At 44.2% G+C, this 11615-nt stretch overlaps 1 long non-coding RNA gene across 2 annotated transcripts; it reads left to right on the top strand.

The window, feature by feature from the left end:
* The first annotated feature begins 30 nt into the window (after nt 1-30).
* On the top strand, nt 31-4352 carry LOC139011635 (uncharacterized). Of its 2 annotated transcripts, XR_011471612.1 has the most exons (4): nt 31-167; nt 627-775; nt 1254-1340; nt 3276-4352. It is a non-coding gene; the product is annotated as an uncharacterized lncRNA (long non-coding RNA). The 2 variants fall into 2 exon arrangements; XR_011471613.1 differs by lacking the exon at nt 627-775.
* The last annotated feature ends 7263 nt before the right edge of the window (nt 4353-11615 follow it).

Genomic DNA, 11615 nt, shown 5'->3' with positions numbered 1-11615 from the left:
GCAGCCCCCCGAGCCGGCTCCGCTGGGCGGGCTCAGTGGGGCCGCACCTCAAGGGCTGACTCCTGGCCCTGGGGGGCCGCGCACCCCTCTTCTCGTGCAGGCCTGTGCGCGGGAAGGGGGGGCTCGGGGACGTGCTCTGTGCGCGAGTGGGACACTTGGAGGCTCAGGTGCTGGCTCCCAGGAATGCGGTTCACGCCCCGGGCTGCCGCTGGGCGGTGAGGTTGGGGGAGGAAGAGCAGAGTCATTCCTTAGAGTTTCCTGGGTTGGGCCCGGCTTTGCCTTCAGTTTCTTTGTGTGTGTTTTTTGTTTGTTTTGTTTTTTTATGTCACTTACCTAGATATTACAACTACAGGGTGTCCCCCCAAAAATGTGTACACACGTTGAATAATTATTCATTCCAATGGGTTAAATACAAAAAGAAAGAAACATCAATTGAGCTATCAAAAAATGTATGTGTCTACATTTGGGGGGTACCCCCTAATGATGTTGTTTTAAATGTAATTGGTTCTTTTCTGCTTTTTTTTTTTTTTTAAGCCCAACGCATAGTAGAGAAAAAGGGGGGGTCCCTGGTCTCCCCACCAGTCTAAAGTGTTTTTCCTTGAATATACTTACATGCTATTTTACAGACATGGGAATATACCCATGCCATCCACAATCAGCTAGGTGGCCACGTTCTCCAGTTCCTGTGACTGCTCTGTGTGGACAGCCCTGGGCTGACCCCTCCCCTGGGCCCAGCTGCTGCTGCAGAACAGCTTCACTGAGGTGGTTTAACCTGGTGAGACCCTGAAGAGACAGGGCTGTGGGGCCTTTTATAGTTGGAGGGACTTCTTCTTTGGCGTCAGTGTTCGTATAGTGTGTGTGTGTGTGTTTAGAGAGAGAGAGAGGAAGGAAGGGTGGGAGGGAGGGAGGGAAACAACAATTTGTTCTTTCACTTATTTACGCACCCATTGGTTGATTCTTGTACATGCCCTGACATACATTCTTGTATGTGCCCTTACCAGGGATCGAACCTTGGCATCTAGGGCTGATGCTCTAACCAACCGAGCTACCCGGACAGGGCCTTGGTATAGCTTGCTTTTAATTCAGTCTGAAATCTCATCTCAGCATGAGGATTGCAGATGTTTCACAGTGAGGTTCCAGCTCTAGTCTTCAAACACATCAGATAACATGGGCTGGAATGCAGCAGCTGCTTCCAGATCTTTCCAGGAGGAGTGACTTCATGTGACTTTAATAGGGCATGTTCCTGTCTGTAGGGAAATCTGGAATCTGTGGAGTCAGCCTGGGGACGAAACAGAGAGACCTGGGTTTGAATTCTGGTCTAGCCAATCTCCACTTCTCGGGTGAGTGACTCCAGCAAAAGACTCCACTTCTCCAGCTCTTATTTTCTTACCTGGATGGAACATGGGAGTTTAGAGGGACTTAAAGAAAACTGACCTCATGTGGCTGTTGTGTGTATTAAATGAAATGTTAGCATAGCTTGGCATTCATGGCTAGCCGTGATTAAATCTTATTTCCTCTTACTCTCCTTACAGCCCATTTTCTAACCCTGAAATGCTCTCCACCCTGACCCCCTGCCCCGGTGGTCGGCACACTGCGGCTTGTGAGCCACATGCGGCTCTTTGGCCCCTTGAGTGTGGCTCTTCCACAAAATACCGACGCCTGCGCATGGGCCACGAAGTTTCAATCGCACTGTACGTGCGCGCCCACGCGTGGTATTTTGTGGAAGAGCCGCACCACGGTTTGCCGACCACGGCCCTACCCCCTTCACACTCCTCCCACTCCATGCCTGGATTTAAACTATTACCCACACCCATCGGGACTCCCGTCCCCTTGTTTCAGAACTAAAATTGACTGACTAATTTGAAGAAGCATGAGTTCATCCACACAGTGGAACTGCTATTGGAAGGGGACCTGGCCCTGAGTGGGTCTGCCTAGGCCGGCTGGTAGTGTGTACCTTCTTGACTTCGTGCAGGAAAGATTTCACATTACAAGTCCAGGTGATTTTTAGAGGATATTTATTGAAGCTGGGGACAGTGAAACAAGGAAGGGCCTAGGATAGAAGAAACAACAGGAGAGGGACTGCTTTGACTCACTAAGAAGTCGGAGAAAAGGGTCCTTGGGGACAGGTTCAGGGGGTTAGCCCTGGACGAGCTGCCGCTGCCCACTGCTCCCTGATTGCAAGCCTTGTGGGGTCCCTTAGAGTTTAGATGCGTGCCTGTGGGGAAGAAGAGGGGGAAGGGAAAGGCACAGGCATGCTCCTGGGAGGAAGAGCCCACGCTGGGATCTTTGTTTTCTCAGGGGGTTAAAGGCTGAAAGTTTAGGGGAGGATCTCAATAGAATATTCATCAGTTTTATGCTGAGGTGCCAAAATGAGATTTATTCCCTTAACTTCTTCTGTCCTTGGATGTGGCTGGCAAATGGCACTAATTGGATTTCTCCCTGAAAAGCACGATTTAAGCTCTTTATTCTCTGGTTAAGGAGAAGTGTAGACCATTTACTCATTTTGTTTGTTTGTTTTTACAAAATGAAAACAATTTCGATTATTTTGGTACACTCTTATTTGTGATTTGTTTCCACTCTGCTGTCATGTGTGTGCCAGGTGAAAACTACGAAAGAAATAACTGATTATTAGGCAGGAAAAAGGAGCCAGAAAAAAATCCAGTCAACTACAGATGTTTTCATAAGTGTCCTTGGTTACAGAAGATAGGATTTTTCGATTTGCTAGATGGCTGTACACTGCTTGGCTGTTTAACTCTCTGTCTCAGTGTCCCTATTCCCCTCGTCCTGGCTTATCAGCCTGTCTCAGAACTTCCTGCACCGCTGTGTGGATGGATGTTTTTGTACTCTCTAATACGCCCTTGCTTTGAGCAAACATCCTGCTCCTTTGCCCCCCAAATCCTGCTTGGTTCATGGGTTCGTGTGAGTTTGATGAACCTGGCCCTACCAATTAGAGCAGCGGTTCTCAACCTGTGGGTCGAGACCCCTTTGGCAGTCGAACGACCCTTTCACAGGGGTCGCCTAAGACCATCCTGCATATCAGATATTTACATTACGATTCATAACAGTAGCAACATTACAGTTATGAAGTAGCAACGAAAATAATTTTATGGTTGGGTCACAACATGAGGAACTGTATTAAAGGGCCAGAAGGTTGAGAACCACTGAATTAGAGGCTTCCATGCCGCTGGCCATGATTGGTTCAGGGCAGGGTAGTCATGGAAGACACTAACCCAACAGCCAGGTACAGCCTTCCTTCTCCCTTGCTTCCACTGTAGACGCTGGACAGTCTAATACGCTCCCTGCCTCTCACCTCGGGCAGGCCAGGTAACTTAGTTCTGACAAGGAATTAAAAGGATGGCTTCTGAGAAAATACTTTTCTTTCTGAGAAAAGTGGAAAAAGCACATGTGGCAAGAAAATGGGATCTCCCTACAGCCATGGGAGTCACCATCCCGGCAGTGGATCAGCAGCCCCAGTCGCGGCCTTGAGATGACTGCAGCCTGGTCAGTATCCTGAGGAAAGTCTCCTGAGAAACACCGAACCCAAATCACTCAGCTTAGTTGCTCCTGAATTCCTGACCCACAGAAGTTATGAGATTTAAAAAATCTGTATTTTTTTAAAGCTGCTAACTTATACAATATTTGGTTAGCAGCAATAGATCTCTAATACTGAAGCATCCATCTTATATAAAAACTGCTGTTTGAAATTTTAGCCCTGCTATTTCTGGCTTCTGTAAATGCTTGCTGGCTTAAATAATAAGGAAAATAAGACTACTCCCATTTCAGAGAGGCCATTAAACCTTCTCCAGATGAAGTTATCAGTGCTGGCGTCAGGCCAAGCCTTTGGTCGAGGTCTCAAAGCCCCAGCACATAGGGCCCTTTAAGAACTTGCAAAGGGAACCGGAAAAACCCCATATTTGGGAGACAAAAAAAGGTAAAATAGTATAAATACAGGAAACTTCCTGTGTGATTTTGCCCAGAATTTGAGAGACATTTTCCTCTGGGCCCGCACATAATAATAATAAATGTAACTCCATCTCTCTAAGTGTTGCTTGCTTCTTCTCCAGTTTTCTGTAACATTATATTCAGATAAATTCCGCATGTGGAGTGGATGATGGGCAAGGGATTCAACCCTTATCTCTGACCCACTAGAGACACTCCATTCCTCACCCCCACGCCCCCACACTGTCCTGCCCTCCCCGTGCTTCTGGGATCTCCTGCCAAGGCTTTCCCTGAGTCTTCAGTGCTACACGTGATGATTCCGCCTGTACCCGTGCTGAAAGAGTACTGAGGGACATCCAGGTAAAATAATACAAAATTTCACCAGATGAAATTCATTTCAAAAGAGTCATAGCAAGTGGTACAGTAATTATCCGCTTTGGCCTGTGATTCATTTTCCTGTTTATATAGAATGTCCCTCTTAAGAACAGCTTTGCTAATAAAAGGGATAAACTTTTCATTAATTCGTTAACATATTTAACAAGTTCTTTAAGCAATGGAGTACTTCAGTAACACTGTTTGCTTTTCTTTCATTTTGTGTAGTCTTATTGCTAAATTGATATTGAAAGATGAACAAGAAATAAGTAGACTTTATCCAATGTAGTATTTCAAAAGTCAACCAGAATTTTGGGATCCTTTTCTTTAGAATTAAAGTATAATGTTAGTATTTCATATAAATGGAGGATTCTCTTAATGACATTTTTTACTGATTTGAGAGAGGGAAAGAGAGAAAGATTGATTTGTTTCACTTATTTATGTATTCATTGGTTGATTTTTTTTTTTTCAGCGAGAGAGGAAGGGAAAGGGAGAGAGAGAGAGAGAAACACCAACATGAGAGAGAAACATCGATCAGTTGCCTCCCTTACCTACCCTGACTGGGGATCGAACCCACAATCTGGATATGTGCCCTGACCTGGAATCAAACCTGCAACCTTTCAATGTCTGGGTCGATGCTCCAACCAACTGAACCACACTGATCAGGGCGTAGTTGATTCTTGTATGTGCCCTGATCCGGGATTGAACCCTCAACCTTGGTGTATTGGGATGATGCACTAACCAACTGAGCTACCCGGCCAGAGCCGATGACATTTGTTAAAGAGAGTCAATGGCCTTTGAATATGAGGGAAATGAAGAATACTGAACACCACCAAAACCACCAAAATCCTTACATTGCTCAGTTAGAACAGTGTAAATGCTGAAGTAGGAGAACAGTTTCATGACAGTTACTTCAGTCTCAAGAGAAAAGACATCAGATGTGGAGAGCGGCTACAGTGTTTGGCAGGTTCAAGCCTTGGACTAATGAGAGAGCACAGTCCTCTCATTGCCACGTGCAAGTGCTAGCTTGGAGGGCAGAGCCCTCCCAGCACAATTATAGCCAACAGCTATAGTGTAAGCTAGAACCTATGGTCCGAACACGTGGCCCCACGTGTCTGAGTAATATGGGCTTGATAGAGTTCAGGTGTATGTAGTTGAATAGGATCGAAACCCACGAGAATGTTGTAAACATCTTGACCACGCCCTTACTTTGCCTCGTGGAATCTGGCTATAAAATAAAGACACAGCTTGTAGTCCGTGGCGCTGTCGCTAGCTCTCCATCAAAGAGGCTCTCCATCAGAGAGGACGGCGTCCCACCCAGACCCAGCTTTTATTCTCTTGTCTGTCCTTTCTTAATCCTTCACCACCCCCTCTCAGGCTCACCGAACCTGGCTGAGCTGGCACGGCACATAAGGCGCCCTGGGGCTGAGTATGCCATGGCTGTGCTGGCTCGCCACAATCAGATACTATTGAGCAGCATTATGCAGAATGTAGGCAGGATAAGCAACACCTTCCATAGTTATCCATGCTTTGCTTCAACTTTGAATGAACATTGTACCCTTATGCAGACATTCATCAAAAGTTGTATTATTGCCAAACCGGTTTGGCTCAGTGGATGGAGCGTCGGCCTGCGGACTCAGGGGTCCAGGGTTTGATTCCGGTCGGGGGCATGTGCCCTGGTTGCGGGCACATCCCCAGTGGGGGGCGTGCAGGAGGCAGCTGATCGATCTCTCTCATCAATGTTTCTGGCTCTCTGTCCCTCTCCTTTCTTCTCTGTAAAAAAATCAATAAAATATATTTTTTTAAAAAGTATTATCTCCAACTAAGTAGTAAAAAATTTCAAATTAACTCTTTTTTATATATGCAAACTGCATATATTTAATGTGTAATATGATTAAGTTTGGGCATATGCATACATCTGTGAACCGTCACCACAATCAAGATAGACATACATCATCTCCAAAAGTGTTTTGTGTCCTTTTGTTTTTGGCGTGTGTTTATCATTAACAAGTAATAACAGAGTTTCTGCAAAAATTTGCTACTGTTTCTGAAGTTTCATCTGGAAAAAATTCTACTCCCAATAGCCTCATAAGCAAACATTTTTCATAAGAAAAATATTGCACAGCCCAGCCGGTGTGGTTCAGTGGTTGAGCATCGACCTATGAGTCAGGAGGTCACATGCAGGGTTGCCAGCTCAATCCCCAGTGGGGAGCATGCAGGAAGCAGCCAATCACTGTTTCTCTCTCATCATTGATGTTTCTATCTCTGTGTCCTTCCTCTCTGAGATCGATAAAAATATATTATAAAAAAAGACAAAGAAAAATACTGCACAAAGGAAGAGTTGCTTCTGCATTGTGATTGCCTGCATTGTGGCCGTGCCATAAAAAGGTGAGGCATTTAGATCTTTGATAATCTTTGTAATAATAAATGGAGCTATTACGTTTTTGAAAATGTGCTTGCAATTTTGGAGCCAAAAAACACTTCTGGTAGTAGTACATTCAAATAGTTATTTTAATATATTGTTATTGATTTCAGAGAGGAAAGGAGAGGAATAGAGAGATAGAAACATCAGTGATGAGAGAGAATCATTGGTTGGTTGCCTCCTGTACGCCCCCCACTGGGGATTGAGCCTGCATCCTGGACATGTGCCCTGACTGGGAACCGAACTTCCTGGTTCATAAGTTGACGCTCAACCACTGAGCCACACCAGCTGAGCCAAACAGTTATTTGAGCTGAAAGACTGAGGATGATATAGAGTGGGGAAGTCCATTACATTTCTGCTACAATTATTTTATCTTCTTAATCTGAATTTCTCTTCATCAAAAAAAGTGTTAGGTTATCACTTTTCTTCGGACTACTTGAGGAACTCATGCATCTTTTATGCTTAACTCATGCATCGTATGCTGGTTTATATGTGATTTTCCATCTTTTACGTTAAATGAACAATTGCATACTATAGAAAGCTTCAAATGGAATTTTTCCTCATTTAATGTTCGCTGCTCAGAAAATCCAGCATGAAATTTTTGCTTGCTTTTTAGTATTTGGGGTTCAAATATACACTAAATATATAATAGAAACCACTGTAAGGATCAAAGAGATTGAATTTGATAATCTCACAATGGCAACAGTGCATCTATCACAAGTCTGAACTCATAATTGTTGAAAGGGCTCCAAATTCATTAAATTGAACTTGACATCTGATGCAAAGAAGGTGAACTTCCTGTTTGTCTGAAAGTGAGAACTGTACTTTTAAGGCAAAGTCTCCCCCACAAAGCCAGACCTGGTTTAAGGCAAGGTTTGGGGAAGCCTGGGCCCAGCGCAGGGGCTGGTGGGCTTTCAGAAGTATTTAAGGGATGTAAGGCCTTTCAGCTGTGTTAGTGAATCTCTGGAGCAAGGCTGCCTTTAACTGGCTGACTTCAAGCACAGTCCTGGAGTGAGGCACTTGCTGATTGGCTGTGTCTAGATGTGGGGGCTGTCACTGATTGGCTGACTGTCAGAAACTAGGTTCTGCCATGGATTTGCTCACTTTCAGAAGCATTAACTAGGGTGAGAGTATTGCTGATTGGCTGATTTTCAGAACAAAAATCGTAAGTTATTTCTTATTAACTAAGGGTGGTTACTGTTCAGAACTTGGCCAAAGAACAGTGTTTTCCTTTCTTGAATATGAAAGTAAGTCCCTTTAATTCCCAGTCTCCCCTTTTGTACTTCCCTTCGCCAAACCCGAAGGAAACCATAAGGAATCGTCTAGGTCAGCGGTTCTCAACCTGTGGGTCGCGACCCCTTTGGGAGTCGAACGACCCTTTCACAGGGGTCGCCTAAGACCATCGGAAAACACATATATAATTACATATTGTTTTTGTGATTAATCACTATGCTTTAATTATGTTCAATTTGTAACAATGAAATTGGGGGTCACCACAACATGAGGAACTGTATTAAAGGGTCGTGGCATTAGGAAGGTTGAGAACCACTGGTCTAGGTCTTTATTTGTGCAGAAATGCTTTTCAGCTAGTGTTGCTAGGTAAGTGACTAAGTACCAATTACTGTGGAGGAAATTGCTCGGATGCATTTTTGTAATTTTTTGGGGGGTGGGGGGGGGCAGCTGAATACAAACTATTAGTCAGTACAGAATGCAGGACAAAATACAGGACACGTCCTGTATATATAGGCACCCCTGTGGGGAAAGTGCAAGGGGAAAGGGAGGAAGCCCCACCCCTAGCAGAAGGAAGTGCAGTCATTGTAGCCCTGCTTGTTAAATAGAAACATTGGCAACAGCCTAAATAGCCATCAGTCATGAGCTGGTTTGATATAGTTTTGTGCCTATGAAATGGAATAAAACATAGCCATTAAAAAGGAGTCAGAGCTCTGTGAACTAGTAGATAGTTAGGTTTTAAAATAGCGGGATGCAGAACTCCATGTATAGTATCATTTATTCTAAAGTTTGCATGGTGTCATGGAACAGTTGTGATGATCTCTTTGTGGACAGGGAGCAGAAAGAATCTTCCCTTACACGCCATGGATAAGGAAACTGAGCCTTAAAGAGGCTTGCAACCAGCCTATGCACACTTATCAACAGAGATTCAAACCCAGGTCAGCCTGTGTCTTCTCTCCACTACATCCTTTGTGAATGCATTACCTATACTAAACAAGTTTAATTATTTTATTTTATTTTAAAACATGATTTTTAAAAATCCAATGTGTGGCCCTAGCCAGTTTGGCTCAGTGGATACAGCATTGGCCTGCGGACCAGGTTTGATTCTGGTCAAGGGCATGTACCTCGGTTGCAGGCTCCTCCCTGGTCTGGGCTCTGGTCAGGGCTTGTGCATGAGGCAACCAATCTCTCACATCATCAGTGTTTCTCTCTGTCTTTCCCTCTTTCTTCCACTCTCTCTAGAAAGATCAATGGAAAAATATCCTCAGGTGAGGATTAACCCAAAAAATAATAAATAAATAAATAAATAAATAAATAATAAAAATCCAATGTGTGAACTGGGGAGTGACAAGAAGTACAAGCTTGCCGAACTGGTTTGGCTCAGTGGATAGAGCGTCGGCCTGCGGACTCAAGGGTCCCAGGTTCGATTCCGGTCAGGGGCGTGTACCTTGGTTGCAGGCACATCCCCTCTGGGGGGCGTGCAGGAGGCAGCTGATCGATCTCTCTCATCGATGTTTCTGACTCTCTATCCCTCTCCCTTCTTCTCTGTAAAAAAATCAATAATATATATATATATATATATATATATATATATATATATATATATATAGAAGAAGTACAAGCTTGATATGTATGTGTGGGGGGATTAAATAATAAGGCTTAAATAATAAGGAAAATAAGACTACTAAGTTATCAGTGCAGGATGATTTCTGAGCCGGTGACCCTTCTGCACCAGGGTGGGCCTCTGAGGCTGGCCGGCCAGCTGTGCGGAATGTTTCCCACATCTCAAGTCTCCTCCACATCACAGGGCACAGGAAATAGCCTGGGGCTGTGAGGGGAGCAATGCCGCCCCACATAGCAAATAATGGAGAAACAGACCTCACAAGAAATGCACTAAATTGCACAAGCAGCCGAAGGGAACAGGAACCACTCTAAGCTACTCTGCATTGAGTTCAGTTCCCGGGAGCTCTCTGCTGCTAAGAGAAATAAAAACCAAGAAGGGTTCTCCAGAGTGTCCTTGAAATTTCATCGCTGGAGGTCTCCTCATTTGCAAGTCAGTCCACTTTGAATATAATAGCTTCTTTCCCAGCAAAACAGATCTCTGCAGCACAAAATGTACTACAGGGAGGTAGTATGACAAAAACTTTTGAAAATAGAGGGGCTGAGAGCGGTGGAACCCACTGTAGCAGATAATCACCATTATTATAGCAGCAAATACTATGTATTGTGTCCTAGGGGCTGTTCAAGTGCTTTGCATGCATAATAATCTCCGTGCTTAGAACAACGCTCTGAGATAGGCACAGTTATTCCAGTTTTACTGATGAGAAAACTAGCAGACAGAATTCACCCAAGATCATGGCAGTGGCCGATCTGGGGTTTGAACCCGAGCTGTCTGTACTTCTAGGCATTTGATCGTATTCTCTCCAAAAGAGAGCTTCTCTAGCACAGCATCAAAACCAATGAAAAGCCTCAAGCATTCACTGCATACCTACTGTGTGCCTGGGGCTGGGAGAGGTGTCAAGGACATTTGGTGTTTCTGAGTGCCCACAGAGCTCCTGGAATGTGTTATTTAAAATGGAGATGAAATTCACATGACAAAAATAACCATCTCAAACTGAAAAAGTGAGGGGCATTTAGTACACTCACCATGCTGTGTGATGCCATCTCTATTTAATTCAAAGCTTTCATCGCTCCATAAGGAAACTCCCTACCCAGGAAGCAGTTTCTCCACTTCCTCTTCCCTCCAACCCCTGGTAACCAAATCTGTGTTCTGCTTCTGGACTTACCTATTCTGGATATTTCATATAAATGGAACCATACAATATGATTCCTTTGTGTCTGGCTTCTTGCACTTAGTATAGTGTTTTTGAGGTTTATTCACATTGTAACGTATATCAGTACTATTTTGCTTTTTATGGCTGAATAACATTCCATTGCATGCATATACCACAGTGTGTTTATCATTCATGCAATGGTGGACATTTTGGGCTGTTTCCACCTTTTGGCTTTTGCCAAAATGCTGCTGTGAATATGCATGTGCATGTACTTGTTTGAGTATATACCCAGGAGTGGAATTGCTGGGTCATATGGTAATTCTGTGTTTAACTCTTGAGGACCCACCAAATTGGAATGTGATATTTTGCCATTGGAATCTTTCTTTGGTACCTTGGCTTTCTCCTATCTAAGAAAAGGAGTGCTCCTTTCTAAGGCACATAAAAGAAACATGGTGTGGTGTAGTAGAGAGAACATACAGGCTGAGCTGGTTTTGAATCTCTGTTGATGGCATGTGTGAGGCTAGCTACAGTATAAGCCTCTTGAGGCTCAGTTTTCTTATCTGGAGAAATGGAGATGATCATACCATTCATTCATTCATTCATTCAGTGAGTGTTGAGGGCTTATTGTGGTCCAGGCGCTGGGGTAGGGTGAGCTATCATGGAGTTTACAGAATGAGGGGCTGGGAAAGGAAATGAGGACCAAGTAGTAAATTATTCTGCAAAGGGAAGAATCTTTTTTGTCATGAGACTAATCACTCCCTTTAATCACAAGTAGTTAGTGAGTACGTTCAGGCGGGCCTGCATCATATTCCTCTCCTCCCCAGCCGCCAATACAAGGCCTGCAGAAAGAGATATGGCACTTAGAGTTCTGGGGTGGC

This window comes from Myotis yumanensis, unplaced genomic scaffold, assembly GCF_028538775.1.
Source record: "Myotis yumanensis isolate MYYU_CA2020_CCGP unplaced genomic scaffold, mMyoYum1.0.hap1 SCAF_5, whole genome shotgun sequence".
In the NCBI taxonomy this organism is placed as follows: domain Eukaryota; kingdom Metazoa; phylum Chordata; class Mammalia; order Chiroptera; family Vespertilionidae; genus Myotis; species Myotis yumanensis.
This window is presented reverse-complemented; position numbering and strand designations above follow the sequence as displayed.